Below are 6,000 nucleotides of genomic sequence, written 5' to 3' on the forward strand. Positions count from 1 at the left end.
CTACTGAAAAGCACCAGAGTAGCTGTTATCTGCACATCAGCTTTCCACAGCCTGGTGCCCTACTGATACTGTGGCCTACAGTTCCTGTCAACTCCAGCCAGTTTGGATCACGCTCAGGGGAGACGGAATTTTTCAGTCCAAAATATTAGGAAGGAAAGACACCATGTTGGGGAAGGCCTGCAGCAGACACATGCACGGCTGTGACCCAAACTCTGTTCTAAGGACAACCCGATGGAACAGGTTTGAAAAACACCTGCAGCCAGATCGTCTGTGGCGAGTAAGAACTTTCCACACGTGTATAGCCATCTTGTGGAAACGCAGGATCTGGCCAGGGCTCGTGCGATAACTGTTGCATGAACCAGAAATACAAAGATGACTGCATTTCACTCATGGCAAAGGGGTAGCCTGCATAAAGAAATGTAGGAGCTCAGCTGCCAGTGGTGGTGTTTTCTCCTTGAAAGTGCTGAGATATTAGCTATTTAACCAACCAAAGAAACAGAAAATAACTGCACCTAATGTGCTTCCGTATTCGACAAGGGAGAAATATGTGGGTACACACACCACCAGTTCTTTTATGGTTAGTATTTGGTTGGGTTTCTTCCCCCTTGGGTGAAGGTGGAATTCTTAGTACTCATATGGTAGGGATTACCTAAACTTGCAGGAGAAGCCGGTGATTTTATGCCCAGCTGTAGACACGATGGAGGGATCTGCTCTTCTCTGCACTGCCTGTAAATTAGAGGGTGTTTTAAAAGCGACCTCAGCTGTTATTCCCAGTTCACATCTCCTTTGTCATCAGGAAGCATGCAAGCCCCCTGTACAGTGGAACCTCGGTTGTCAAACGCTTCGGAAGCCAAACAATTTGGAACCCGAACGCCGACAACCCGGAAGTGAATGCTTCCGTTTTTGAATGATTTTCGGAAGCCGAATGGCTTCCAAGGTACGTTTTTCATTTCTTTCCATTGACTTTGCAGCCAGCCCATTGATCCTTGGTTTTCAAACTTTTCGGAAACCGAACGGTCTTCTGGAATGGATTAAGTTTGAAAACCGAGGTTCCACTGTACGCTAAATATTGTGACCAATTCTTATTGCCATAAGCTTCCAAAGTTTCTTTTTACAGTAATTTGTCTGCTCAGGATCCCCTGCACATTGCAGAGGATTCTGGGGCGCATTCTATGGCACAGTGCATTTATGCAAGGTGCCTGTTGCTCTAAATCTGAGCTGGGGAACCATTTTTTTAGCCAGAGACCTACACTCTCTTCTAGACAACCTGCCTAGGGGGCAGAACAATGAATACACATTTCCCCCTGTGTACAGTATGCTTGTTTCTTTACACTCACACTTCCCTCTCTATTCTCCACCCAGGCAAACAAGGGTCTTGTGTTCAGGGACACATTCCAAATTTGCAAAAAAACAAGAAACACCACACTCAAGGAGGGTGCCAGGCAGAGCCAGTGGGGGTGTGCACCCTGGGGACAGTCTCAAGAACCAGAGAGGCTTGGAGGGTCACATTTGACTCCTGGGCCTAAGGTTCCCCACCCCTGCTCTAAATGAACTGAGTGCACACACCAAGACATGTTGACTGGAACTGTGCTCTAGGATGCATCCAACACTCCCTTTGTGGCTGCATGCTTTACAAGACAATCGGTGTTTGTCAGAAACCTCTTACCAAGGAAACCTTAAAATGCCATCAATGCTTTTTCTATGGATGAACCCAAACTGTGTAGCCCAACAAGTGCTGAGAACCACATATCAGTTTCCAATGCCCATGTCAGGGGTGGCAACCTGTGGCCCTCCACAGGTTGTTGTCCTACAACTCCCATCATAACCTAGCTATTGGGCATACTGGCTGTGGTTGACAGAAGTGCAAATGCAGCAACATCTGGAGTGCTGCAGGTTCCCCATGTTGACCGAAGACAGCATCAGCCACTAGCAAGAGATGGATTTAATCACAAGGAAAGCTGATTACCCAAGTGATTTCACCAAGCCCTCTTCCAAAGGCTGAAGTCACTCCCTGCCAAGGTGATGGCCTTCCAGTATATTCTGCCCACCCAGTCAAAATCTATCAAGGTGTCAAAACATGCATCTCTGGTCACTAGTTGTCCATGTATGCTTTCAGCCAAGTTTCTAGTGCTAAGGGCAGGTCAAGCAGAAGCTTTCTTACCTTGAGTAGCCCTCTTCCTTTCTCCTACAAACATTCCAAGTCTTCCTAGAAAATAGGCCATCTCACCCTAAGAGGCCCAATTTGTGCCAAATAGTTCTCAAACCTCTTAGCTTAGGGCGCTTTCAAAACTGGTCCCTTTTGCATCTTCTGGAAAACTAACTGCTAGGCACCTGCATACTTTTTAAATTTACTGGGGGACCAAAATCTGCCATCTAAAAATACCCATCCTGGGCTTTCCCTTGAACAACAACAGAAAGGAGAGAATCTGCAAAAGTCTAGTCAGACGAGATGCTTACAAAACAAAGGTGGTGGGCTCCTTTGGAAGGACAGAATATAAACTGAGTAGATAAAGCACAGTACAATCACATATTACATGCATTTAACTTGCACAATTTCAACCATACATGGTTGAAGATAGATAGTTGAAATCGCGCAAGTTAAATCCAAGCAAGGTGGAAAGTTAAAAGCTCTTTCGAACTGGATCCTCTGGGGGTAAACCAGTGTGAAAAAATAGCTTTTAAGACCTCTGCCTTGCTTGCGAGGCAAGGCCTGTTTGGTGTGCGAGCTATGGGAGTACTGGGGCGGGGAGAGTTATTTCTCTTTTCCCATCACCCAGTAGCCGCAAGGGTTTGGGTATGTGTAATTTTTATGTATACACAGAACCCTTGGAACCAAATCCTGATGTAAGATGTGATCACACTGTAAATACACTTCCATCTACAATGGACACTTCATAGGGCAGATGCGGGTTCACACGACAGAATGCTTCTTCATACACCAAAAAAAAGAGTCCGACCATGTACAAGACTCACATGCCAGGGAATAGGCAAGGCTTGAAACCGCCCCCACCCCCGCTGCCAAATACCCAAGTTCTCTATGTGGAAATATATTTACATTTTGTTTTAATATAGAGATTTGATCAAGCTCCCTACCACCACCCAGCAGATTTACCAGCTGAGGGCAAAGAAGCAACTTGCAACTACCACAAATGAGTCTTCCTGCTTTCTTATGCTATTCCATAAATCAAAGACTGCACAGACTCTGAGACCAAGCACTGGCAATTTGTTTGTACTGTACCTGAAATGAGGCACACCTAAACAGCTGTCCCAAGACACACAACGAGTATGGACACAGGCCTGGGAGCACAGAAAAAAATCACCCCATTGCAATGCCAGTGTTTTTCTTGAAGGCACAACCCCCTGTGCTAGCAATATACATAAATGGCATCACTTTCAAAGTTACGAAACAACAGGTAGTCATTGGCAACTTCATCCAGGCCAAAGACACTGAATTCTGGAAGCTAGGCTTTTACCATTGGTGGCAGAGGTAGTCAGACCTATAGGATGCAAATCTTCCAAAGCAGAAACTGAAATCCTTCAAGAGAAAACCAGCATCTGAAATTCAGTTAACTACTAAGAGAACAAAACTTAATACAGTTACAGATAGGTAGCCGTGTTGGTCTGCCATAGTCAAAACAAAAAAATTTTTTTCCTTCCAGTAGCACCTTAAAGACCAACTAAGTTAGTTCTTGATATGAGCTTTCGTGTGCATGCACACTTCTTCAGATACACATACATGTGTATCTGAAGAAGTGTGCATGCACACGAAAGCTCACACCAAGAACTAACTTAGTTGGTCTTTAAGGTGCTACTGGAAGGAAAAAAATTTTTTTGTCAGACCTATAGGATGCAAATCTTCCAATTTTTTTGTCAGACCTATAGGATGCAAATCTTCCAAAGCAGAAACTGAAATCCTTCAAGAGAAAACCAGCATCTGAAATTCAGTTAACTACTAAGAGAACAAAACTTAATACAGTTACAGATAGGTAGCCGTGTTGGTCTGCCATAGTCAAAACAAAAAAATTTTTTTCCTTCCAGTAGCACCTTAAAGACCAACTAAGTTAGTTCTTGATATGAGCTTTCGTGTGCATGCACACTTCTTCAGATACACATACATGTGTATCTGAAGAAGTGTGCATGCACACGAAAGCTCACACCAAGAACTAACTTAGTTGGTCTTTAAGGTGCTACTGGAAGGAAAAAATTTTTTTTGTCAAAACTTAATAGTTTCTTAAATAAAGCCCAGATACCGGCTAGTCAGTCAGCCGATAACTTGTCCCTTACCTCAGTTTCACTCTCAGACTCTGCTAAATGTTTGTGTCCCATGTTGCACTGCAGCAAGATTTCAGGAGATTAACTTTTAACTCTCATTTGCAATCAGCTGAGGATAGGTGTACAATAGTGAAAGACAAGCAGCAGCCCAGCTCAGTCATAACTGCTTCCTTTCTTGACATTTCTTGACAATCCTTTCTAGCATATTTCTCCGGGGACTCGAAAGTCACCCAAACACCCATCCTCCCCACCTTAGAAAACCCTAAGAAAACTCCATTCTTCCAACACAAGCCTTCCATCACCCTCATATTGATTCCCCTTGTTCCCTGGTGAACAGCAACAATTTACCTCTATGCAGCTTGAAACCTTCGAAGAGTGAAGTTATTTTCCCAAATTGCTGGAAGAATCTCTGTATGGTGAAGGCCATCCCTGGTTAGGCTAGTTTCTCCCATGTGTCTAATGCTACAGGAGCAGGGAGGAAACAGCAGAGCAGGTGACTAAGCGCTGTCAGCTTTCTGCTTTCAAGGACCAAGGTAGGAACAAAAGCCCCATATGTCTGATCACACCACACCCCTGCCTAGCCAGAGACAGGGCCATTCTGCCCAAACTGCCTTAAGTTTGAAAGCACCTATTGAAGAAGCTGTGTGCCAACAACAGGGAAGCTCAAAGGCAATCCCTCCTCTGTCTCTCCCCCCAAGGAGGGCAGCATCTGTTCACCATGGCTACCTGATAAAAGTGTTGCATGCAGCAATCCAAAGTGGGAGGCACAGCCTGCATAAAGGAGAAGCTGATCCTGACAGCTGAACAAAGCACCCCCTTATCGTCCAGGTCTGTTGACACAGAAGCACCCCTTCTGTGCTCAACAGGACTTGCTCCTGGACATGCCTGCAGCCTCAAATCCCACACTGCCAGTGGGGTCACCATGTGCCAGCAGACGAACTTACCTCCCCTGCAAGGAGGCCCAGCTCATCCTCACAAGCAAGCTAGACTCCCACCACCAGCGCTTCCCTCACGCGCACACCCCCAAAGCCAATTTCCTGTAGGGGGGGAGAGCATCTAAGCTCAGCCCAGGAAGCACAAGCGTGGGATTTAAGGCCAGCTTCCAGCCTGCAGCCCAGGAAACAGGAGAAAGGAGAGGAGGAGGGGCGCAAACTGCAGGGATCCTGCCCTACTTTGCAGGTGAGCTCTGTGGCAGGGTTCGCATCAGCCACAACAAGCCCCCCCACCCCCACTACAATTAAGAAACTAAACCAACCAAGAACACGCGCTCCTGTTGGAGAAATGCATCGGTGAAGGGAGTGAAAAAGCAATGTGGTTCCAGCCCAGGTCTTGCCAGAGAAGAGGACTCCTCCAGTGCGTCTGCGCCCCCCCCCCCTTGAACAGCTGAGCACCATCGCGCGGGTGCACTCGGCGCGACCCCACCCCACGGGGTGCGTGGGCTTCCGCAGCGCCTCCCGCGCCCTCTGTCAAGACGGGGCCCGCAGCCTCCCAGCCCCACCAGCTGCAGGGAATCTCACCGGCTCCTCTTCGCCCCCGCTGCTGCCGCCTCCGCTGCTGCTGCTGCTGCTGTCCCCCAGCAGGCCCTGCAGGCGGCGCCAGCTCCGGCTGAGGCCCAGGAGGATCCCCAGGGTGGTGTCCGTCGCGGCCCGCTCCCCGTCCCCAGGAGCGGCCCAGACCAGCAGGCGCGGCGCCAGCAGCGAGACCCTCGCGCGGCTGCCGGCCCCTGCG

The 6,000-nt window shown here is 47.8% G+C and overlaps 1 protein-coding gene across 2 annotated transcripts in view; it reads right to left on the bottom strand.

Moving 5' to 3' along the window:
• KMT2B (lysine methyltransferase 2B) overlaps positions 1-6,000 on the bottom strand; it is a 62,453-nt gene extending 56,453 nt beyond the window's left edge. For both annotated transcript variants that reach the window (XM_053398396.1, XM_053398395.1), the window contains exon 1: positions 5,790-6,000. The gene's annotated coding sequence lies outside the window, so the exon portion shown is untranslated. The remainder of the gene's footprint in view (positions 1-5,789) is intronic.

This window comes from Podarcis raffonei, chromosome 8, assembly GCF_027172205.1.
Source record: "Podarcis raffonei isolate rPodRaf1 chromosome 8, rPodRaf1.pri, whole genome shotgun sequence".
Classification (NCBI taxonomy): Eukaryota; Metazoa; Chordata; class Lepidosauria; order Squamata; family Lacertidae; genus Podarcis; species Podarcis raffonei.